The following is a 26,695-nucleotide window of genomic DNA, read 5'->3' on the forward strand; positions in this document are numbered from 1 at the left end:
AGAAGATACACATCATCTTACACAAAACAGGTTCTGGCAGGAAATTATTTCTATCCAATTAGTCCTGTGACAAGAGTAAGATTAGTCTGTGCCATGTAACTGTGTCCCATGGGATAGCAGAAGTCTACCTGAGCCTAACTAAGATGGATTTCCCCTTCAATACAATTCCCTCAGGTGAGGCTATGGAAAGGGAGAATTTCCCCATCAAGTAACATACCTCATCTCACAAGCCATTCTCCCCACTCCATTCAAGTCACTTTCTTTAGTGGAGCACAAAATTATCATGTATATTCCCACCCCTATGGCTTCTCACTAGGAATGTCAACCCTCCTTCTCTGTCTATCCAGACTTCAGGTTCCTCCTATTGAAAACCTTTCCTAATAGCTTCAACTCTCTCACTGTCCCTCAAGAATACAACATTTTGGGTTCCATCAGAAAATTAAATGCTTGATTGTATCAAATCTTGTATTTTTCTTTAATAATTTCCTGCATGCATATCCAAATGATTTCTCTATAATAGCAATAATTGTGTCCTATATGGGTGCTCACCTAATTTCTCATCCAAAATGAGAGCAAAAAGAGGATATTAGTAATAGTTCTTCGATTTCAGACACAAGTAAGGGCTGTCCCTGGCAGACCAAGACTAAATGTCACCTTATGTTATTTGTATCTGTCACAATCTCTAATGTGGAACTCAGGTGGTCAATAATTACTTGATTAAATTGCTGCGCTACCCTCCAAAGGACAAAGAGAATTTTATTTAGAAATCTTTGGAATTCTCTTTTTGGTTGCAGAGTTGTACCACAAGATTGCTTTCAGTTTTGTATCACTAAAAAACAGTAAGAAAGAGATGGGTACTACTTTAAGCTGTGGAAGCAAAAAAAAAGAAATTACAAAGGACATTGAAAATTAAAGTTCAACTTTATTTAGTAGACAGTAGAGTACCATTGATGACTTTCAAGTAGTGTGGTAATTTGGTCAGCTTATTTATGAATGGATGTGTTTACAATGGTAAGGAGCCTGAAATCATGACGGGAGCCAAAGGCAGATGCTTAATGGACTGAGCCACCCAGGCACCCCCAAATACATTACTTTTAACAATTCCATATTGACCTTAATTTTCTCTTCCCTCTAAGGAACAAGGAACAACATAGATATGCCTGAGTATTTATGAGCAGAATCATGTATTCCTTATAATATTAGTTCTAAGCCACTGCACTCTATTAAAGTCTATAGCCACTGTGAAGGAAAGAAGTCCCACTATCCTTTAATATGGACCTGGGACAAACAACTCTTCAGCAACAGGAGAACTCACTGCATTTTAAGAAGAGACTGACTCTAATTCAGCAAAAGGGAAGAATTAGCTTGCCAGTTTCTCCTAGGTGGAAGCTGTTCATCCAATATGGCTAGGGGTAAGCATGACCCTTGTAGGCTGATAAAATATATATAATATAATTTTAGAAGTTCTAGGATGATCCTCCTGTCTAAAAATAATCCCCAGTCCCTGCTCAGTAATGCCTCTAAGAATATGTTTCTTACGATATAACTGAAGTCATTGTTTTAAATGTATGTAACTCTGTAAAACGTAACTTCAAAAATGCATCCCAACACATAGGTGGCTTATACAATATTATTTCTGAAGAGTAGGCTTTAGTAAGGAGGAAAAAGGAATGCCATTCTATCTAAAGAGTACCCATGCTTCAATACTCAGCTCTAAGTCTAAATTCTGTGTAAAGCCTTCTTCTGAAAAACTATGATTCAAATGTCTATTCTTATCACATACTTCCTGCTGTTATTATGTGTTTATCTTATCCCCCCTGTAAGAATGGAGAGTACAAGAAGGACAGTGGCTATGATGAATATCAGGTCATTTCACATCAAAGTTCTGCTAGGAGTGGGCCCTGCCCAGTGGCACAGAACCAAATGCTTTATTCTATCCCATGAATGCACCTCTCATTTAGGATGAGGAAAGAGAGGTCATCATATGCATGTGTTGTGGAGAGAGAAATCTTGAGACAGTGCTTCCTGATGAGCAACATCAAAAAAAGGAAGAAAGAACCATCCCAGGTAGGATTTTTGTATGTTTACATATTAAAGGAATACTCATTCATTGAAATGATCTTTTTTTTTTAAATTTTTCAGCCATGCCACATAACTCATTTTGTGGCCAGTAGTTGATGCCATGCCCACACACACACACACACACACACACACAATCTGGAATACAATGTGAAAACTAAGCAAACAAAACAAATCCCCAATAGTGCAATTCCATCAACAGATGAATGGATCAAGAAGATGTGGTATATATACACAATGGAATACTATGCAGCCATCAAAAGAAATGAAATCTTGCCATTTGCAACAACATGGATGGAACTAGAGCGTATCATGCTTAGCGAAATAAGTCAAGCAGAGAAAGACAACTATCATATGATCTCCCTGATATGAGGAAGTGGTGATGCAACATGGAGGCTTAAGTGGGTAGAAGAAGAATAAATGAAACAAGATGGGATTGGGAGGGAGACAAACCATAAGTGACTCTTAATCTCACAAAACAAACTGAGGGTTGCCGGGGGGAGGGGGTTTGGGAGAAGGGGGTGGGATTATGGACATTGGGGAGGGTATGTGCTTTGGTGAGTGCTGTGAAGTGTGTAAACCTGGTGATTCACAGACCTGTACCCCTGGGGATAAAAATATATGTTTATAAAAAATAAAAAATTAAAAAAAAAAAAAAAACAAATCCCCAGTGACTTCGCAAGAACAGATGAGGAAACAGGGAGGAAATGCCTCTGAAAAGCCTGGTGGATTACTGCCTATAGATAATTTGTTAATATATTCAGGAAGGCCAAATATCAAACTATTTCTTATCAGGTGGGCCCTGCCGTTTTTTCCTATAGGAATCTTGGACTTTTACAAGTTTGATGCTGATGCTAAGAACCACATATAAATATAAATAACACAAATAGTACTGATGAGGGAGCAGGAGGCTGGCTGAGGATGGAGCAGGGGCTGGTGCCTTGCACCCCCTCTCCACCCACTCCCCTTGGTAATATGTGTGACATTTCACAGGCACCCCTGACTGCCCTAAAAGAAGAGCAAATGGTTATCTTGCAGAGATCACAGTCCTGCAAGGCAGGAGTCTCTCTTGGTTTACAAATGTCCTTGAGATTTACAACAAAGAAGTTGCCTTATCAATAGCCCAATTTCCAAAGATATATAACTCAGTTCCTCAAGCCCTAACGTCACCCTCCCCTCCATAAAAAACCGAAGGAGACGGAGGTAGAAGGAAAAGTAAATAAAGTTAAATTTCTTTTAAGACCTAAATCTCACTAACAAGGACGTTTGATAGCAGGAATGTAACATTCCACCAGGAGACTCCCAATTGTCTTTATGTTAGTGCCTCATTAGAGGGAAAGTGGCCTTGGCTTGATAGTAACCAGGCCTTCAATATCCTGACAGTCTTCTTTACCCCAATAGCCCTTCTGAACACCCCTTTGTCCTCACCTACCCAACTCCTGTGTATATAACCAGCCACTCCTCACAGGCCCTGGGCAGCAGCATCTCCGTCTGCCCACGGGTCCTGTCCCCATGCTTTAATCAACCACCATTTTGCACCAAAGATGTCTTAAGAATTCTTTCTTTAGTCGTCAGCTCCGAACCTCACCCCACCGAACCTGACTTAGGTTCTGGAACTTCATCAGTACCAATATTAAGTAACTTGATCCTGAAGAAAACATTACTCCCAGTAAACCTCAGTTTAACTTGAGAAACACTTGGGAAATGTAATTTTAAACAATCCTTCCCCTGTCATCCCTGTCCTCCTCCTTTATTCTCCTCTCACCTCACAAGACTGAAAATATAGTCTCTGTTACATAAAATTCCTTTTCTAGACTCCACTGATAAAGAACAGCCTCCCATGGTTAAAGCCCCATTGTTTTATTCCTTTTTCTAGTCTGTGTGAAACAAATGATGGCAAGTTAGGTAATCAGTTTCCATCACCAAACATAACAAACAAAAGGTTGGGTATTTTCCCAGCAGTTCTCAAGCTTTTTCCTCTTCTCCTATTGTGTATTCATGTTTTGTATTATCAATAGGAAAATTATTTAAAAGAAGAAAAGCTTATTTAATAGTACACTGAGAAGCCAGTTCCTAGTTTTTGCTTCCAGAATAATGAGCAAATCTGAACTATGGCCTAAATCCAGTCACACAAAAACAAAGCCAAAGGGGTGAACAACTTATCAGAAAGGGAGGTATTACTGCCCACAATGAATGCTTGTGTGGAGAGCAGCAACACACACACAAAACAATCTGAGATAAGACAGAAATTTATTAAACTGATGGAGGGGAATAATCATGATTTTAGTTAAAAGAAGAAAAATATTAAAGCATGATCTTTGGGACACCTGGAAGGCTCCGTTGGTTAAGTGTCCAACTCTTGGTTTTGATCTTGGGGTTCTGGGATTGACCCCCCATGTCATGCTTTGCACTCAGTGTGGTGTCTGCTCTGAATTCTCTCTCACTCGCCCCCTGCTCTCTCCCCATACACATGCTTGTGCATGTGTTCTCTCTCTCTTTCCCCCAAATAAATAAAATTTAAAGATAAAAACATGATCTTCCCCAGAAAAGACTGACATAGTCAAAGAGTAGATTTTAGGACTGGAATACCAGAAATGATATATCAAATGATCTATGTTAAGAATAACATTTTAAAAGTACCAACACTACTGCTCTTCTAATGCCATCCTGGAGCTGAAGTAGAATGTAGGGGTCCCTTATTTTAGAGCTACCCTTGACTAAGAAAAATGTCCTGAGAATAGGAACCATTTCCTCTACCTTTGCTTTATTCCCACTAACACACCAACATCGTGGGTGTTCCAAGAGAAGCTCAGTTCTTCAGTGGCAGACCTAAAATGCAAATAAGGCATTCTGACTCCAGTTTGGTAAGCTCCCAATATCTCAGTTTCTTCAACTGTTAAATGAAAATGATAATGATAATCCATGAGCTCCCTAAATGGGTTATTAAAATAATTAAATCATTAAATCATTTAAAATACAGAAAGCACTTATAACAATGTCAGCACTCAGTCTCTTCTCAGGACAAAGTGGGTGGAAAATGGTTTATTACAAGCAAGGAACCCAGTCTTAGATTTTTAGGGAGTTATAGTTGATCCAGGATGAATTCCTTTACATGAATGGCTTAAAACAAATGTAGGGCAAATTGCCGTCCTGCCAACTTCCACCATGGTACCCAAATCTATTCCAATCTGAAGAAGGAACACAGGCATCAGCAAGATACACAGTGCAAATCCCATAGTAGAGAATCATTTTTCAAACTTCCAAGACTCAACCTCTAAAAATGTGACTCAGTTAAGTGATTTCTAATTTCACCATTCTGCAAATATACTCTGATATTTGAGAATAGAAGAAGAGAGTGGGGAAAGTATGAGCATCTGTGGAGCAATATACTCCTTATGACCAATAATGAGTTTAACAATGACACTTAATCAAAGCAAGAAATCGTAGAGAGTTTTTAATTCTTCACTCTTACTTTCCACATTCTACTGATAGTTTTTCTCTGCCCACACTACTACTATTCCTAATTTCTGACTAGTCGTCCTAGAAACTATCTCTAATCTTCATTCTAAGTACAGTGACCACACTGTTAATGTGTTTAGTTGCAAAAATGGCCATAGTACTTCATAGCTCCTCCCATCAAGAGATGGAGTCTGTTTCTCTACTCTGGGATAGCCATAACTAAGGAATACTTTAGTTAACTTCTCTGACCAATAGGAAACAGCAAAGGTGATACATTGTGAAAGGACCCCGCCTAGACCTCAAGAGGCTAGCCAGACATAATGAAGGATACCCAACCCAGTCATCCTGGATGCTTCAGCTGCTACTCAATCTATGAGCTGGCTGTAGACATATGGGAGAACCTAGCAGGATCAGCTGATCTGGTCCAGGCATGAAGAATAAAATTAACTGACCCACAGAATGGAGAACTAAATAAACAGTGGTTGTTTTAAGCCACAAGCTTTTGAGGTAGTTTGCTATGCAGTAAAAGAGAACAGATAGAGATTCTATTTAATCCTTTAAAATTTGCAGGTAAGAATATCAATTAATATAGAAGCAACAACCATAAGGGAGAAATTATAAAAGATACAAAGCTAAATAGAAATGCTTAAAAATAGGAGATTTGCATTTCCCCTTCTTGGTTCATGAAACCTGAGTGGGAAAAAAAATAAAGATATAAAATACCCAAATCGGGACACCTGGGTGGCTCAGTCATTAGGCGTCTGCCTTCTGCTCAGGTGGTGATCCCAGGGTCCTGGGACTGAGCCTTGCATCAGGCTTCCTGGTTGGTGGGAAGCCTGCTTTTCCCTTTCCCGCTCCCCCTGCTTGTGTTCCCTCTCTTGCTGTATCTCTCTCTGTCAAGTAAGTAAATAAAAATATTTAAAAATAATAAAATATAATACCCAAATCATTATGAGGTAGACTTGATTGATATTTATTGACCTCTCCATCTTACAAATGGAGAATATACCTTTTTTCAAATGGAATGAAAATAGAACTTAAATATAAAATAAAATAATAAAAGGCTTTTCTACCTAGAAATGTTAAAACTCTTAAATAAATTTTTAGAAAGTAATAATAATGAAAATGCTACAAATCAAGCCTACAAAATTGAGCTAAAACAGTTTTTAGAGGAAATTTTTGGCATTAAAAATTTAATCAGTGAAAAATCTGACTCAAAACTTTAGAAAAAGAATATTAAACCAACAAAAAGCAGAAGGAAGAAATTAATAAAAGGTTTACTCTGTTAGAAAACTGGCTTAAAAAAAGATTAACTGATTAATCTTTTAAATATCAACGAAACAAACCACTAACAAAGTTAATCAGGAAAAAAAAGAACTGAAAATAGAGTTAAATGAAATTACAAGGAGGAAAAACATAAAATCATTAAAAACAGGAAATTAAAAGAATCATAAGAAACTTTGCTCAAATCTAGGCAAACAAAATAGAAAACTTGGATGAAATGAATAATTTTCTAGGAAAACATAATTTACCACAACTGGGGAAAAAAAAAAACTAAACAGTAACATCTATAGAAGAAATAAGGATACATGCTAACTCCTGAACTCCCCAAATAAAGCTCAGAAGATTCACAGAAGAATTCTAACAAACTATTGAAGACTAGATAATTTTAATACATACAAACTGTTCTAGAGTATTCAAAAGGAAGAAAATTCCAGTTTTTTAATGAAGCAAATACAGCATTGATACCAAAATCTGGATGACACTAAAAACAATAACAACACATAAATACTGTAGGTTAATTTTTTTTGTGAATATAATAAAATCACCTATGTAATACATTGTAATTGAAAGAATGATCCATTAAGACCAGGTGAGATCTAGTCCAATAATGCAAAATGGCTCAGAATTAGGGAAACTATTAATATAATTTACCTAATATAATTTATTAAATTAATATTTCTAAGGAGAAAAAATAAACATCTCCTCAAATGCTAAACAGACAAAATTCAAAGCATTCTTGATTTCCAATCATTAATAGTATCAGTAGAGATGAAAAAATAGTCTTTCCCTAAAGCCATCATTCTGCTTAACTGAGGAATTACTATTAGAGACAAGAGGAAAACAAAATATGATCAGTATCTGTATTATTAACATTTTACTCCAATTAGCTGTCAAATCAATTAAAAACAACATAAGCAACATAACAACAACATTTGGAAATATAAAATTTGGAAAGAAGGTGATAAACTTTTTAAAAATGATAGGATTGTATACCCTGAAACACATGGAAATCAACCAAAAAATTATTGCAAACAGTAAGAGAATTAGTAAAATCACAAGGGTAAAAAATAAGTACACAGAAATCAGTGGTTATCATATATTCAAAGACCAAACAATCAAAATATATAATGGGAGAAAAGATCACCTTCACATTAGCGATGAAAAATATATGAAATAATATAAATTTATCAAATATCTTAGACCTATAAATTCAAACTAGTGCATGTCTAAGGGTCACAGATGGACATGTTATAAATGAGAAGACTCAAAATGTCACTTCTCCTTAATTTATAACACAATTTCAATTAAAATGCTAATAATTTTTAAATAGACAATCAGATTCCAGAGTATCTGGAGATGTATATGTGTATAAGAATAGGCAAGAAACCACTGAAAGAGAAAAGCAATGAGTGGCTTAGCCTCAACAGATATTAAAGCTATTATAAGGTCTCAATTTTAAGAGTATGATATGAGTATATAAATTTTAAAAGCTAGAATAATAAGTCTAAATGAGGCCCAAATACATGTGTAATTCTAATATATGTTAAAGGTGTTTTCTCAAATCAGTGCTAAAAAGATAGACTGTTCAAGAAATGGTATTGGGGGTTGCCTGGGTAGCTCAGTGGGTTAAGCCTCTGCCTTCGGCTCAGGTCACAATCTCAGGGTCCTGGGTTGAGACCCGCATCAGGCTCTCTGCTCAGTGGGGAGCCTGCTTCCCTCTCTCTCTCTCTGTGTCAAATAAATAAATAAAATTGAAAAAAAAAAAAAAGAAACGGTATTGGGCCAACTAGGTGTATATCTGAAGAAAAAAAGATTATATTGGTATCTCAAATCATATTTCAAGAAGAATTCCTAAGAGATGAAATAATTAAATGTAGAAAATGAAACCCTAAAAGTAACAAGAAAATATAGAATTATTTTATAAAATTTGAATATTAAAGGTCTTCCTAAGAATGAATCAAAAGCCAGAAATAAAAGCAAGTACAAATTAATGATCATTTTAATGCAGTTCCCAGACCTTGCCTTCACCAAATATTTTGTTTAACACACTAAATCAGTGGCTCCATGGATGAACTTCTACCTTGTAATTTACCACAATTGTAACTTTGCCTTAATCTTAACTCCAAGAACCTATTCTTTGACCAGTAGTTTCTCCAGTGCCCTTACTCCAATAATTCTTTGAACCCACGAGGTTTTACAAACTATCGATTCTACTACTTTTTCATTGATCCTCACCTCTCTAACATCTTTACTGTCCTTAATCACCTTAAAATCCAGGATCAGTTATTCTAGTTACTACCTTAAATATACCCTTAATTCCTTTACCCTCTCTTTCTTCACCATACTTTGAAAAAGCACATTTGTTAAGTATAGCTGTCTACTTATTGCACCAGGAAAGACAAACCTGGCTCTGGAAACCATAAAACCATGCTAAATGCTCTCATTTGGGTTCATGATCACTAACCTCCTATCAACCAATGCTCCCCAACAATGTGACTTACTCTTTTCCATTTGTTCTTCTCTCTTGGCCGTTTCATAACTTCTCTCTTCAAAATTCCAACATCATTCCCACTTCTGTTACTCTCAGGTGATGACTTTGTTTATAATTCTTTGAAAAGAAAAAACAAGTTTAGAGAAGAACTTACACTTCCATTTTTCTTAGCCCCTCCTCTCTCCCCATTATCATGGATAGCAACTAATACCATCTCCTAACTAGACCTCTAGATTGGATTCCATGATCTCTCCTCTCCTGTAGATTCTTGTGTCAGCAATTCTTTTTGACCAGCACCAGCATCAGTTTTCCCCTCCACGTAGAAAAAAGTATATTGAATATATATATTAACATCCTTTTTTATCGCCTGCAGCTTTTCTCTGTATAATTGATTCCTTGGAACTCTCTAGTCCCCTGCCTGTAAATAGAGGATGATAATACAACAGCATCATCAAATGTTTATCTCTAGAGCAGAATTCTCCCCTGAACGCCAAACCTTAATTTCCTATTTATCTTTTCTCTGTAGATATCCAATGGGCATCTCAATTTCAACATGTAGAAAACTGAGTTCCTCATCTTCTACCCTCTTTAAGATTGCTGGTCTATTATTCCAGTTACTTAAACCAATAAACTTGGAGTGATCCCTATTTCCTCTCTTTCCTCTGTAGCTGGAATCCAATTTTATAAGCACAGTCTGAAATACAGCATTTCTTCTCATTACTGACACTATTACCTCTCTGGTCTGATGACCACAGCATTAGCTGTCAGTTATTGCAGTAGGCTATTAACCAGTCATGGTTCTACCTTTACCCCTTCAGTATTTTCTTCACAATAGCCAAAGTGATTCTGTTAAATATCTCTTGCACTGTTGGTGGGAATGCAAGCTGCTGCAGCCACTGTGGAAAACAGTATGACTGTTCCTCAAAACATTAAATATAGAACTACCTTATGATCCAGCAATCACACTACCAGGTGTTTACCCGAAGAATATGAGAACAATAACTCAAAAGAATACATGTGCCCATATGTTTCTTGCAACATTATTTATAATATTATAATATGGAAGCAATCCAAATATTTCTTGATGATTTGATAAATGAGATGATACATGCACACACACACACACACACACACACACACACAGAGTGGAAAATTACTCAGCCATAAAAAGAATGAAATCTTGCTATTTGCAGACACATGGATGGAGCTAGAGAGTACTATCCTAAGTGAAATCCCAGTCTGAAAAAGACAAATGCCTTTTTCTTTTTTTAAGATTTTATTTATTTATCAGAGAGAAAGAGGGAGAGAGAGTGAGCACAGGCAGACAGAATGACAGGCAGAGGCAGAGGAAGAAGCAGGCTCCCTGCTGAGCAAGGAGCCGGATGTGGGATTCAATCCCAGGACGCTGGGATCACGACCTGAGCTGAAGGCAGCTGCTTAACCAACTGAGCCACCCAGGCGTCCCGACAAATGCCTTTTGATGTCACTCTTATATGGAATTTAAGAAACTAACATATATAAATAAAGGAGAAAAAAGATACAAACAAAATACCGACTCTGTGGTTACCAGAGTGGAAGTGGATGGAGGGATGAGTGAAATAGATGATGGGGACTAAGAGTACACTTTTCTTGATGACCGCTGAGTAATATATAGAATCACTGAATCACTATATCGTACACCTGAAACAAATATATCACTGTATGTTAACTCTACCTGAATTAAAATAAACAATAAAAAATTTTTTCTTTCAGTAAAAAAAATATAAAATATAATATTTTATACTATAAAATATTACTCAGCCATAAAAAGAATGAAATCTTGCTATTTGCAGACACATGGATGGAACTAGAGAGTACTATCCTAAGTGAAATCCCAGTTCCATTCAAATCCTCTAGAGCTTTGGTTCCCAAATGGTATGCGAAGGTCAGGTCACTGTCCCATTCAAATCCTCTAGAGCTTTGGTTCCCAAATGGTATGCCAAGATACCCTAGGGCACCACAGTGAACTCAACAAGGATGTTCTGAGAGAAATTTTCAAGAGCAAAAGACAATGATACCTAATATCCTTGAAACACAAGGCCAGTTACTAACACTAGATAGTTGGCAGTTTCAATGTTAGATCACATTACATTTCTTTTCATGACATGATTATCTTTGTAAAGCAGATTTCTAAAAATGCCAGTAGGTGCTGCAGCAAAAAGCAAGTACCACACAAAAGATTTTGTGGAATTAAATATGAGTTTGTCATTGTTCAATCTGATTCCAAAGTTTGAGAATTTGTGCTATGAAAAGTGGTACACATGTCCCATTCATTAATAATTGTGGTTAAGAATGAAATAAATTCTTTTCTTTCAATTTATGTGTATTTTTTAAACAGCTAATAAGTTGTTAGGACATAAATACTTATCAAGTTATTTGGTCATAACTCCTTAATAAATGAAACTGTTAGGCCTCCCTTTTGGCCTAGTAACATGATGAAAAAATTATATACAAAAGGCTACAATGGCCCCAATTTGAGAAATGATCTGTTGTGATTAAAGAACTGAAAAATACACACGTGCCTGAAGCATGGTGAGCATGGAGAACAATGATCTAAAACACCCTGGGGGGCAGACAGGGTCAATCATGCAGAACATCAAAGACCATACTGAGAAATTTAATTTTTAAATTTTTGAACTTATTTTAAGCAGATTAGCAAATGGACCTGATTTATAATTGTAACCAATCAACCCAATCCATGAGGAGTGTGTTAGGAAAAGGGTGAGAAGTGAAGAGTCTGACGGGCAATCATTTACTCCAGAGAACATGGAGGCTTGGACAAGTGAATGACAATAAAGATGGAAGTACATGGAAACCAGGAGCACTTTGTAGGTGAAATTGATAGGACTTGCTGATGAAGAGAATGAAAGTAGTAAGGAAGGTGGAAACATCAGAGTGCTCTTAAATTTCTGACTTGAGCAGCCAGGTACCTATAACTAAAATGAAGAAAAGACCCAGTTTGGGAGAAAACACAGAAGCTTATGTTCAGATGTGTTAAAACTAAGATACTTAGAAAACAACCTACAGATGACCACTGGCAGGCATTTGGGTTTCAATATGGTATCAGTAGTCCTTTCCCTAAATACAACCTGAGATTATCCAACCCTCCTTCAGTCCTTCTTTTACTGAGTTTTTTTTTATCTGTAACCACTCAATACCCTTCACATATACGATGTCATCCGAACTCAACTCAAATACATCCTGCCAAAGCAGGCAGCACATTAGGGTTTCCATCTGCCACTGTGTACAAAATTTAGTTTTGCTATCGTAAAACCAGTTTTTAGTGTACTTAGATGAAAGCAAGGACAACCATATGTTTTTCAGTCTTCACACTGTTCCTTGAAAACAAACTTGCTTCACTTGGCTGTCGACAGCCTTCCTAGCCCCTTCCAATTTCTCCTCCCTCGAGGTTGCACATTATTCTAATTAAAATAGCTAATGCTGGGGTCCCATGGCAAACCCAGCAAACCTCCAGAGTGTAAAACCACTGCTCCTGACTTTAAATTTTACCACAGCCTGGATCCTCCTGATGTACTGATACAGCTTACCAAATCAAAGCACCATGGATTTGAGTAGTTTAAATTAAACTGAAATTTTCGCACTCCTCTGTTGTCGCTGTATTTTAGACTATCTACCACGTTATGGTGCAGTTGTCTCTACTTTCACTCATTGGCCCACATATGGGTTTCCAACACACCTCATCCAATCTTGTTTTGTTGATCAAAGTCTCCATTTCTTAGTACTAGATTTATCCTCTTCCTCTCTGGAAACAGATCTATCTTTTGAAATCCAACTCCGTTATCACCTTATTCTCTCTTGAGATTGTTCTTATGGAACTCCACATCAGAAATGAATACTTCCTTCACATTGCCTTTAGTCATTTACTGATGTTTTCTATACTGTAGCAGAATACATACATATTTATGGATTTTTTTCCTTTTGCACTAGATCTTTCAATAATTTAATCTTTAGTTGCTGAATCAAACTACCAATAGTATCTAGACATTTGTATTGATTTCTACTTGTGCCTGATTCTATTTGCATAAACAAATAAAGCATAGAAAGTGTTTTATTACTATTATAATTACTGAAATAGTGGTTTCTTGTAATTGTGATAATGAATTTAATGTTGATGTTCCTATTTCTACATTTGCTTAGTCTCTCTTCCAGAGCCACATTTTTCAGATGCGTATTTCTATTGGACAGTTTGGGAGGAGAAAAAACTTCCCCTGCTTTACTGAAACTATTCTATAGCAGAATGTACTTCCCATAACAAGAGCAATTTGATCTGTTATGGTGCATCATGTAGCAGTTCTCTTCTAAAAAATTCTTGAAGTCATGCCTCCTGTACCACACCAATTTGTTTCAGCCCACAATTGAGGTTTAATCTGAGAAATGTTATCTACTTATTTGCTATAATTTATTGCCTTATATGCCTCTTGCAATTACTAGTCATCCCTCTCAGAGCTATCATGTGTCTTTCTGCTTTTTCTTGGTGTATCAGACACATCAATATTTATAGACTTTTCCCTTTGCACTTGATCTTTTAATAATTTCATCTCTTTTGAATGAATCAATCCTATCAGGTTCACTCATTTTTTTGTCTGTTATTTGCACTTATACTATCAGCATTTTTATCACTGAAATGCTTGCTGACCAATTTACTAGAATTCTTCAAGGTGTGTTTTAATGTTGGCATACATTTTTAAATCATTCAAGTATAAAAGAAAACCTGTAATCCTACTTTTGTTTTGTTCTGTTTTCTCCTTAATCATTTCTGTGTCAAGTAAAAGCAGGAAGAATTAAATTTCCTTAAATGTCTCCTAATTTCTATTCCTTTTCCTTAAGAATATGTTAGTAGCTGTTTTAAGTCTGAATCTTAGAAATATTGATGATGAATATTAAATAATAGTTGATTGATAATTTCTATTTGGTAAACATTTCTTCCTTACACTGTGTTTTTTTAATCAGATTTCTTGCTTCAGTTCAATATTCTTTTAGTCAGCTGAAATAAAAGACTTTTATTCTGTTTAACTCTGCTTCTCCCAGGGTAGTAAAGCAAGCGCTCTTCAAATGAGAACAACTCAGTCAATATTTGTTGAATTAAGTCATTAGACATATTGAAGGAAAGGCTTACAGGCTTAAGTCTCTTAAATTAATATAAATATCTCTTCTCTGGTAGCTCTCCGGTCCCTAAATTGATCTGTTTTCCCAGTTTTCTGTTATAGCTCCACATAGAACACACAATCAATTTAAAACAAATGGCATAGCCCAGCTGGGAAATTCTCGACAAAAAATTAACTCTAGGCAAACAAAACTCAAGGAGTCACTATATGTAGTGAAAATTATCATTTTCCTAGATCTTCTAGATCTTAATGTGATAAAGTCGTATGTTTAAAGTATAATTTAACTAAAAGTCCCTTTTTAAACATCTGTTCTCCCCATTCTGCCTTATAGGAAAGAAAACGGTCAAGTTTTGATGTGTATTCTCAGACTTGGTGATACTATGATTTCATGTATTTTTTTATTGTTCATTTGCTGGAATAATGAGAGGAAAATTTTCCTTGGGATGAAATGATTTCTGCTGGAACAGAACTATTTTTCTTATTCAAATCTTTTAGTACTTTGTGAGATTTAAAAAGCAATAAAATATCTGCACCTGCATTTTTGTAGGACTAAGTAACATGAGGAAAACTGAACTCTGTTCATGGGGGTCAAATGGGAAAAATCCATTTGACACCATTAGCCTTTGGGTCCCAAGTGAGCACATAAAATACATTGCACTTCCCTATCTGAAAACATAACCCGAATCTATGTAAAACAATGCCAAACATGTGGAATATGAACAGCCCAACCAATTAGTCACCTAACAGTATGTATGATGCCAAACATCTGGATATTTGGAAACTTCCAAATGAATGAGCGAATTTTTCATTTTTCTTCCGATTTTTTTGGCAGCATACAAACGCAGCCAAATGTGGCACTTTGATTGTGGTATTATTTTCAGACAGCAGGTTCCAAAATATCTTAAAAGTCCTAGCCCTGCAATATCCAAAGAAAATCCATTTAGAATGCAGTCTTTCATGATTCATTTTGATAAGGGATTTATATTAAGCACTTATAATGGCAAAAATCAAGCTCATTAGATGAAATTGTATATTCATTCAAATGATTTTATAGAACAGAGAATTAATGTTCTGCTTTCCAGGGAAAATGTCTATATTGAGATAATCTGTCTTACACTTCCTATAGACCCCATTTTCACCTCATCATGTATTGTGCCCAACCTCTAATCCTTCCCCTGCTGTCTGAGAGATTTCCCCAGAAGAGATGTGAGACAGGAAAATCCTTTGTGGCTGGGAGCAGAAAAATGAAAAAGGTAAGGGTCTAATGCTCAGAGGCCACGATGGGACAGAGCTTTGGCAACAGCCTGAGACGGAACAACTGACATCCAAGTGCTGACAGGAAGTCTACAAGGATGGAGAATCCCCTCCCCCAATAAAGACAACAGGGAAAGCTACTAGGAATTTGGACAAACGCCAAAGAAGAGGAGAGAGATTAGGGACTGTGACTGGCAATGCCAAAACTGCTTCCCTGATTCTCTTCCTTTTTCCCTCCTCTTCTTTCTTTCCTCCTCCCCCTCCCCCCATCATTGCCACAGGGGCCTCCCCATCCTCCTTTGCCCCTTCTCCTTCCCCTTGGTCCTCCCCCTTTCTCCCTCCTCTATCCCTTCTCTCCACCCCTCCTCTTCCGCCCTTCTCCTCCCCAACCCTGTCTTCTCCCTTCTCCTCCACCTGCTGCTCCTTTCTCTCCATTTCTACCCCCTCCTCTGTATATTCATACCCCCAGACTTAAAACTGCAATCCACAGCTCCACAAATAGAACCTTTACATATGACCCTAACTCTCTTTCTAACCACTACTCTGGCTTTTTTTTCTTTCCTGGCTAATTCACCAAAACTCTCAGGCTGCTATAAGCATTATATTGCCTACCCACCAGATACTCCTTTATTTTCTACAGACCAGCTTCTGTTCCTGTTGCTGAGGGTTAAAGCTTTAGTAAGCTAATGAAGCTTTGCTTAGGGTCTCTCACTAAATGGGCCTACTGCCCAAGGCCCTGGGAATGGTCCTAGCAATATGTTCACATAGACATATGTTGTGGTAAAATTCTTAAAATGACAATGTTGAAGGACCAGAGGTTATATCACAGTATCATACTTGATATATGAAATATGTTGATTTGGTAGAGAATCAAGATTTGAAAAATACAGAGCCAGGAGCTTGTCTGTGGAAAGTAAAAATGGAAGACTTGATTCTCATTGATGCTTAGTCAAATAAATATTCTCTCTTATCAAAAAGTACTTGATCGGGCACCTGGGTGGCTCAGTGGGTTAAGCCTCTGCCTTCCAGCTCAGGTCATGGTCTCAGGGTCCTGGGATCAAGGCCCGCATCAGGCTCTCTGCTCAGCAGGGAGCCTGCTTCCCTCTCTCTCTCTCTGCCTGCCTCTCTGCCTACTTGTGATCTCTCTCTCTTTCTCTCTCTCTGTCAAATAAATAAATAAAATCTTAAAAAAAAAAGTACTTGATCAACACAAGATATACAATTACAAATACACTTTGTTTTTCCTTCTTAATGGAGACTATAATGAATTAAAGTAGTTTGAATTCCCATTTATAGCATGCACATCTTTGCAGGGCTACAAATAGCTAATATGCGTGTGTATCTAAAGTCCCCTCTTGTTATAAAGACACCAGTCATATTGTATTTAGAGCACCCATAGCCAGTAACACTTCATCTATATCTACTTATATTAGCAAAGACCCTATCTCTAAATAAGATAATATTCATAGGTTCTAGGTAGATGTTGAGTTTGGGTAGGGGTGAGGCTACTCAGTCCAGTATATACCTCTGCAAATGGTAGCTTACAATTTAAAAACTAGTCTTTGAAATGTTCCAATATCCTGTTAAACACAAATCAAATTCAATCCATTAAACTATGTTCTCCTTTCCATCCACCATATAAAACAGCTCCTGGTGTAGTGGATGGACCTTGTACTTCTTCCTCACTTTGACCCCATCTATCCCAACATGTCAGATCAAACCAGGGAATTTATTCTATCCTACTAAGAAAGTATATCCATGTAATTGTGTCATGGAACCAATCACCATAAACACTGATCTCAGTTTGCATGTACCATTTATAATGGCCTTGCAAAGTTAGATTGAATGCTGTGGTCTTAGAGTGATTTGGTCATGCTCATTTACTTTTAGCTTAAAACTGGTATCTCAGTATTATAAAAGTTTCCATTGCAGACTACAATGCTAAAGTATAGTTAGTTATTTGAATTTACCATGTCAGTAAAAAATTTACAATGAGTTAATAGAATTATTTAAGAAAAATAGAAGTACACAATGTCAGTATTATGTTTATGATAACCCTGGAAAACTGCAGGGATAGCTCCAACTCTGTTTTAAAGGTGAGGACAGCAGCACACTTAAAAACAGTGAATAGTTATTCTTTAAAAAATCAAAATGGTTGCTATCATTTGAAGAAGAAATTGCCATAATTACAATAAGTAGTACACTACTTCTAAAGACTACAAAGGATTTTACAGATACTCTGATGGTAATCATTATTACGTTTGGAAAAACAAATATTAAGCAACTGATAACTTAAGACTTTTTTTCTGATCACTGAGTTATAGTGCCTTGTAGCTAAAACACTATTCAGAATCTAAGTGAAACTGAGTAGTTGTGGTCATTCTCTAAACATTTTTGTCAATTGCCAAGTAGCCGTAAATTTCTACCAAGTTGACTCTGGAAAATGTAGAAAATGGAGATCTTTATAAAATAATTAAAATGCTCTTTATCTTTTTAAAAAGTTGTTTAATGTGCATTTATATATTTTCCTGTTTCTATCAAACAGAATATTATAACTGTTCCTTGATTTTTACATCTGCTGAAATCTATGTTTATTCTGCCTGGCTGAATTATATGATGTGATAAATTGCTTGAAACACTATGATAGCATTCTGAAATCATGTTTTTCCTTCTCTCTACACAAACAGGGAGAGAGAATTTAAAAAAAAAAAAAACTGGAATTATCCAAAGCTGCATGGCTGAATATTAGTCCAAAATTTAAAATACTCTGGCCTTTAATTTTGTGACTAAATAGGTGTCCTTCATAAAACATTCAGTATCCAAGCAGCAATATCCCAAGCAATTACACAGAGTTACAGGGCCATTCATTGCTCACAATATTAGAAATGGGCTATTTGCACAGGTAATTAAAATGGATTGTGGGCTCATCAAAGGTTATTTTGAAATGGTCTGCGGAAAGGGCACAGTTTTCTGTCACTCACTTAGAAATTATTCTCTCAGACCCTTGCCAGTTGATTTTTTTAAAGGCAATTCAAGAGCCAGAAAGAAATCTTGAATATAGTTTTCAGACATAAAGAAGAATTACAGCATAGATTTACAATGAACAAATTGTCCTGGGCTCCCAAATTATGCTATTTGTAGATTGAACACAGAAGCAGGGGGTAGCCATATGGCATAAGCCACCCTTCTCCAATACAAAAAGTTATTAAATCCCCTGGAGTTGGCTAAAGGAAACCATAATCATTTTAAAATGGGAAAAAGCCACAAATTTCCTCTCCCTCTCCTTACCGACCATTTTCTTATCCCAAGTTACATATTTTCAACTTCATCACACATCAGAACATTAGGTCAAACCCCTACCCTAAGCATATTAAAATTCTTTCCTATTCCTGAACCTGCAGCACAAACAAGACTACTATTTCACTATCATGATCATTTCATACTTGCCTCATGGTGTTTCTATCGGTTGTTTTTTAGTGTCAATTAAAAAACAACTGAGAACAAGTTTCCTATTCATTATGATTGTCTTCAAGAAAAAGCGAAGGCTGTGTTTCCCTTTTATCCCTATTAACATTTCCAACAAAGCATCATTAGTGTTTCTCTTCTATATCTGATGAAGGGTCAACACCATCAAAAGAAGACATTTAGAAGTGAGAAGGCCAATGCAGATTTTTAGTAAGGGGTTATGACTTGGTTTTCTCAATCCAGATCTTCATTTACCCTGAACCTTACTGCTGATCCTGGGTCAGAGATTCTTATTTCCTAAAGAACGTGAAAAAATTATTTCAGCATTTCTTATTAAGCAATTCTTATTTCTGAGAAATACTTGAGAATTTAGGGTGAGCAGAAATGAGCAGAAATTTGAATTTATTTTTCATATTTATGTTCCCTAACTACATCCCCTGTTATCCTTCAGCTTAGAGAGCACTCATCCTTGTGAGTGCATCTGGCAGTAAACAGGTTTTCCTCCCTGACTTCAAGTAGTACATCCTATATATTAGGGTGACTAGTTCGTCCACTGTTCATCCACAGAGCTAGGAACGTTTGAGACTACAGAATGTTTTGCATAACCAGAGCACTTGGAATAGTCAAACATGGACATCAAATGAGAAATGGGTAAAAACAATAACTTGAAAAAGTTCAAAATTTTGAGAAGTACTGCACTGGATAAGAATGAAGAATATGGTTGGCTCATAATTTCATGTATCATTCAAACTCTTCAATGCCTAGACTCAGGTACACTGTGTCAAAGAATAATAGGAAGAATACTTACGTGTTAAATGAATGAATCGTCTCTATGTAAATCACACACTCTATCTCATAGATTCTTAGCATCACATTTTTTCACATATTAACAAGCCTGATATCAGGATGCATCTCACTATTGACGGTATGAATAATTAATTATCTGGTGGTATGTTTTCTATCTGAAAGTAGTTCTGCCGGAAAGAATGGATTGTCTCACAATTGACAAAGGCTTAATTTTAATGATGTACATTCTTGTTTCATTTTTTTGTAAATGCTTTCATGCTGTTCTGAAGAATATGTGCCTTGAATTTGAATGGCACAGACTCATTTTAATGGAGGGATTTATATAAGGTTATCAATTTTCATTCTTCTAAGAAAGGTAATTAAAAATACATGTACCGAGGAGTCAAGATGGCGGAGAAGTAGCAAGCTGAGACTGCTTCAGCTAGCCGGAGATCAGCTAGATAGCTTATCTAAAGATTGCAAACACCTGAAAATCCATCGGCAGATCGAAGAGAAGAAGAACAGCAATTCTGGAAACAGAAAATCAACCACTTTCTGAAAGGTAGGACCGGCGGAGAAGTGAATCCAAAGCGACGGGAAGATAGACCCCGGGGGGAGGGGCCGGCTCCCGGCAAGCGGCGGAGCAACCGCGCACAAAATCGGGACTTTTAAAAGTCTGTTCCGCTGAGGGACATCGCTCCAGAGGCTAAACCGGGGCGAAGCCCACGCGGGGTCAGCGTGGCCTCAGGTCCCGCAGGGTCACAGAAGGATCGGGGGTGTCTGAGTGTCGCAGAGCTTGCGGGTACTGGAACGGGAAAGCCGGCTACAGAGACAGAGCCGACAGTGAGCTCGCAGCTCGGGGTGACCTTGAACCGGTCGCAGGCTCGGTGAGCTCGGAGCGCGGCCGGAGGTCAGGCAGACGGGAGTAACTGGGCGCTGTTCTCTGAGGGCGCACTGAGGAGTGGGGCCCTGGGCTCTCGGCTCCTCCGGGCCGGAGACCAGGAGGCCGCCATTTGTATTCCCGTCCTCTGGAACTCTACGGAAAGCGCTCAGGGAACAAAAGCTCCTGAAAGCAAACCCGAGCGGATTACTCACCCCGGCCCCGGGTAAGGGCGGTGTAATTCCGCCTGGGGCAAAGACACTTGAGAATCACTACAACAGGCCCCTCCCCCAGAAGATCAACAAGAAATCCAGCCGAGACCAAGTTCACCTACCAAGGAGTGCGGTTTTAATACCAAGGAGAGCAGCAGAATTCCAGAGGAGGAGAAAGCCAAGCACGGAACTCATGGCTTTTTTCCTGTGATTTTTTTTAGTCTTGCAGTTAATTTAATTTTTTTTTTTTTTTTTTTTTTTTTTTTCTTTTTTTTTTTTTTTTCTCGCCTTCGGGTAAAATTTTTTTTTTTTTAACTGTTACCTTTTTCTTTTTTAACGATTTTTTACTAGTTTATCTAATATATATATATATATATTTTTTTTTTTTTACATTTTTCTTAGGTGTTTTCTTTTTTTTTAAAATTCTTTTCTTTTATTTTTTTTTTTTTTTTTTTTTTTTTCTTTTTTCTCTCTTCCTTTTTGAACCTCTTTTTATCCCCTTTCTCCCCACTCACGATTTTGGATCTCTTCTAATTTGGTTAAAGCATATTTTCCTGGGGTTGTTGCCACCCTTTTAGTATTTTACTTGCCCCTTCATTTACTCTTATCTGGACAAAATGACAAGACGTAAAAATTCAACACAAAAAAAAAGAACAAGAGGCAGTACCGAAGGCTAGGGACCTAATCAATACAGACATCGGTAATATATCAGATCTAGAGTTCAGAATGACAATTCTCAAGGTTCTAGCCGGGCTCGAAAAAGGCATGGAAGATATTAGAGAAACCCTCTCGAGAGATATAAAAGCCCTTTCTGGAGAAATAAAAGAACTAAAATCTAACCAAGTTGAAATCAAAAAAGCTATTAATGAGGTGCAATCAAAAATGGAGGCTCTCACTGCTAGGATAAATGAGGCAGAAGAAAGAATTAGTGATATAGAAGACCAAATGACAGAGAATAAAGAAGCTGATCAAAAGAGGGACAAACAGCTACTGGACCACGAGGGGAGAATTCGAGAGATAAGTGACACCATAAGACGAAACAACATTAGAATAATTGGGATTCCAGAAGAAGAAGAAAGTGAGAGGGGAGCAGAAGGTATACTGGAGAGAATTATTGGGGAGAATTTCCCCAATATGGCAAAGGGAACGAGCATCAAAATTCAGGAGGTTCAGAGAATGCCCCTCAAAATCAATAAGAATAGGCCCACACCCCGTCACCTAATAGTAAAATTTACAAGTCTCAATGACAAAGAGAAAATCCTGAAAGCAGCCCGGGAAAAGAAGTCTGTAACATACAATGGTAAAAATATTAGATTGGCAGCTGACTTATCCACAGAGACCTGGCAGGCCAGAAAGAGCTGGCATGATATTTTCAGAGCACTAAACGAGAAAAACATGCAGCCAAGAATACTATATCCAGCTAGGCTATCATTGAAAATAGAAGGAGAGATTAAAAGCTTCCAGGACAAACAACAACTGAAAGAATTTGCAAATACCAAACCAGCTCTACAGGAAATCTTGAAAGGGGTCCTCTAAGCAAAGAGAGAGCCTACAAGTGGTAGATCAGAAAGGAACAGAGACCATATACAGTAACAGTCACCTTACAGGCAATACAATGGCACTAAATTCATATCTCTCAATAGTTACCCTGAATGTGAATGGGCTAAATGCCCCTGTCAAAAGACACAGGGTATCAGAATGGATAAAAAAAAACAAAACCCATCTATATGTTGCCTCCAAGAAACACATTTTTAAGCCCGAAGACACCTCCAGATTTAAAGTGAGGGGGTGGAAAAGAATTTACCATGCTAATGGACATCAGAAGAAAGCAGGAGTGGCAATCCTTATATCAGATCAATTAGATTTTAAGCCAAAGACTATAATAAGAGATGAGGAAGGACACTATATCATACTCAAAGGGTCTGTCCAACAAGAAGATTTAACAATTTTAAATATCTATGCCCCCAATGTGGGAGCAGCCAACTATATAAACCAATTAATAACAAAATTCAAGAAGAAAACACATCAACAATAATACAATGATAGTAGGGGACTTTAACACTCCCCTCACTGAAATGGACAGGTCATCCAAGCAAAAGATCAGCAAGGATATAAAGGCCTTAAATGACACACTGGACCAGATGGACATCACAGATATATTCAGAATATTTCATCCCAAAGCAACAGAATACACATTCTTCTCTAGTGCACATGGAACATTCTCCAGAATAGATCACATCCTCGGTCCTAAATCAGGACTCAACCGGTATCAAAAGATTGGGATCATTCCCTGCATATTTTCAGACCACAATGCTCTAAAGCTAGAACTCAACCACAAAAGGAAGTTTGGAAAGAACCCAAATACATGGAGACTAAACAGTATCCTTCTAAAGAATGAATGGGTCAACCGGGAAATTAAAGAAGAATTGAAAAAAATCATGGAAACAAATGATAATGAAAACACAACGGTTCAAAATCTGTGGGACACAACAAAGGCAGTCCTGAGAGGAAAAATATATATAGCGGTACAAGCCTTTTCTCAAGAAACAAGAAAGGTCTCAGGTACACAACCTAACCCTACACCTAAAGGAGCTGGAGAAAGAACAAGAAAGAAACCCTAAGCCCAGCAGGAGAAGAGAAATCATAAAGATCAGAGCAGAAATCAATGAAATAGAAACAAAAAAAAAACAATAGAACAAATCAACGAAACTAGGAGCTGGTTCTTTGAAAGAATTAATAAAATTGATAAACCCCTGGCCCGACTTATCAAAAAGAAAAGAGAAAGGACCCAAATAAATAAAATCATGAATGAAAGAGGAGAGATCACAACTAACACCAAAGAAATACAAACTATTATAAGAACATACTATGAGCAACTCTACGGCAATAAATTTGACAATCTGGAAGAAATGGATGCATTCCTAGAAACATATAAACTACCACAACTGAACCAGGAAGAAATAGAAAGCCTGAACAGACCCATAACCAGTAAGGAGATTGAAACAGTCATTAAAAATCTCCAAACACACAAAAGCCCAGGGCCAGACGGCTTCCCGGGGGAATTCTACCAAACATTTAAAGAAGAACTAATTCCTATTCTCCTGAAACTGTTCCAAAAAATAGAAATGGAAGGAAAACTTCCAAACTCATTTTATGAGGCCAGCATCACCTTGATCCCAAAACCAGACAAGGATCCCACCAAAAAAGAGAGCTATAGACCGATATCCTTGATGAACACAGATGCGAAAATACTCAACAAAATACTAGCCAATAGGATTCAACAGTACATTAAAAAGATTATTCACCACGACCAAGTGGGATTTATTCCAGGGCTGCAAGGTTGGTTCAACATCCGCAAATCAGTCAATGTGATACAACACATCAATAAAAGTAAGAACAAGAACCATATGATACTCTCAATAGATGCTGAAAAAGCATTTGACAAAGTACAACATCCCTTCCTGATCAAAACTCTTCAAAGTGTAGGGATAGAGGGCACATACCTCAATATCATCAAAGCCATCTATGAAAAACCCACCGCAAGTATCATTCTCAATGGAGAAAAACTGAAAGCTTTTCCGCTAAGGTCAGGAACACGGCAGGGATGTCCATTATCACCACTGCTATTCAACATCGTACTAGAGGTCCTAGCCTCAGCAATCAGACAACAAAAGGAAATTAAAGGCATCCAAATCGGCAAAGAAGAAGTCAAATTATCACTCTTCGCAGATGATATGATACTATATGTGGAAAACCCAAAAGACTGCACTCCAAAACTGCTAGAACTTATACAGGAATTCAGTAAAGTGTCAGGATATAAAATCAATGCACAGAAATCAGTTGCATTTCTCTACACCAACAGCAAGACAGAAGAAAGAGATATTAAGGAGTCAATCCCATTTACAATTGCATCCAAAACCATAAGATACCTAGGAATAAACCTAACCAAAGAGACACAGAATCTATACTCAGAAAACTATAAAGTACTCATGAAAGAAATTGAGGAAGACACAAAGAAATGGAAAAATGTTCCATGCTCCTGGATTGGAAGAATAAATGTTGTGAAAATGTCTATGCTACCTAAAGCAATCTACACATTTAATGCAATTCCTATCAAAGTACCGTCCATCTTTTTCAAAGAAATGGAACAAATAATTCTAAAATTTATATGGAACCAGAAAAGACCTCGAATAGCCAAAGGGATATTGAAAAAGAAAGCCAACGTTGGTGGCATCACAATTCCGGACTTCAGGCTCTATTACAAAGCTGTCATCATCAAGACAGCATGGTACTGGCACAAAAACAGACACATAGATCAATGGAACAGAATAGAGAGCCCAGAAATAGACCCTCAAATCTATGGTCAACTAATCTTCGACAAAGCAGGAAAGAATGTCCAATGGAAAAAAGACAGCCTTTTCAATAAATGGTGCTGGGAAAATTGGACAGCCACATGCAGAAAAATGAAATTGGACCATTTCCTTACACCACACACAAAAATAGACTCAAAATGGATGAAGGACCTCAATGTACGAAAGGAATCCATCAAAATCCTTGAGGAGAACACGGGCAGCAACCTCTTCGACCTCTGCCACAGCAACATCTTCCTAGGAACAACGCAAAAGGCAAGGGAAGCAAGGGCAAAAATGAACTATTGGGATTTCATCAAGATCAAAAGCTTTTGCACAGCAAAGGAAACAGTTAACAAAATCAAAAGACAACTGACAGAATGGGAGAAGATATTTGCAAACGACATATCAGATAAAGGACTAGTGTCCAGAATCTATAAAGAACTTAGCAAACTCAACACCCAAAGAACAAATAATCCAATCAAGAAATGGGCAGAAGACATGAACAGACATTTCTGCAAAGAAGACATCCAGATGGCCAACAGACACATGAAAAAGTGCTCCATATCACTCGGCATCAGGGAAATACAAATCAAAACCACAATGAGATATCACCTCACACCAGTCAGAATGGCTAAAATCAACAAGTCAGGAAATGACAGATGCTGGCGAGGATGCGGAGAAAGGGGAACCCTCCTACACTGTTGGTGGGAATGCAAGCTGGTGCAGCCACTCTGGAAAACAGCATGGAGGTTCCTCAAAATGTTGAAAATAGAACTGCCCTATGACCCAGCAATTGCACTATTGGGTATTTACCCTAAAGATACAAATGTAGTGATCCAAAGGGACACTTGCACCCGAATGTTTATAGCAGCAATGTCCACAATAGCCAAACTATGGAAAGAACCTAGATGTCCATCAACAGATGAATGGATCAAGAAGATGTGGTATATATACACAATGGAATACTATGCAGCCATCAAAAGAAATGAAATCTTGCCATTTGCAACAACATGGATGGAACTAGAGCGTATCATGCTTAGCGAAATAAGTCAAGCAGAGAAAGACAACTATCATATGATCTCCCTGATATGAGGAAGTGGTGATGCAACATGGAGGCTTAAGTGGGTAGAAGAATAAATGAAACAAGATGGGATTGGGAGGGAGACAAACCATAAGTGACTCTTAATCTCACAACAAACTGAGGGTTGCTGGGGGGAGGGGGTTTGGGAGAAGGGGGTGGGATTATGGACATTGGGGAGGGTATGTGA

At 37.4% G+C, this 26,695-nt stretch overlaps 1 long non-coding RNA gene across 1 annotated transcript in view; it reads right to left on the reverse strand.

Moving 5' to 3' along the window:
• LOC106006810 overlaps positions 1-26,695 on the reverse strand; it is a 55,043-nt gene that overhangs the window by 19,835 nt on the left and 8,513 nt on the right. The window contains exon 3 of the long non-coding RNA XR_001181086.2: positions 9,324-9,430. This is a non-coding gene — a long non-coding RNA (uncharacterized LOC106006810). The remainder of the gene's footprint in view (positions 1-9,323; positions 9,431-26,695) is intronic.

The sequence above is a fragment of the Mustela putorius genome, unplaced genomic scaffold (genome assembly GCF_011764305.1).
Source record: "Mustela putorius furo isolate JIRA1106 unplaced genomic scaffold, ASM1176430v1.1 tig00003846_pilon_pilon_pilon, whole genome shotgun sequence".
In the NCBI taxonomy this organism is placed as follows: domain Eukaryota; kingdom Metazoa; phylum Chordata; class Mammalia; order Carnivora; family Mustelidae; genus Mustela; species Mustela putorius.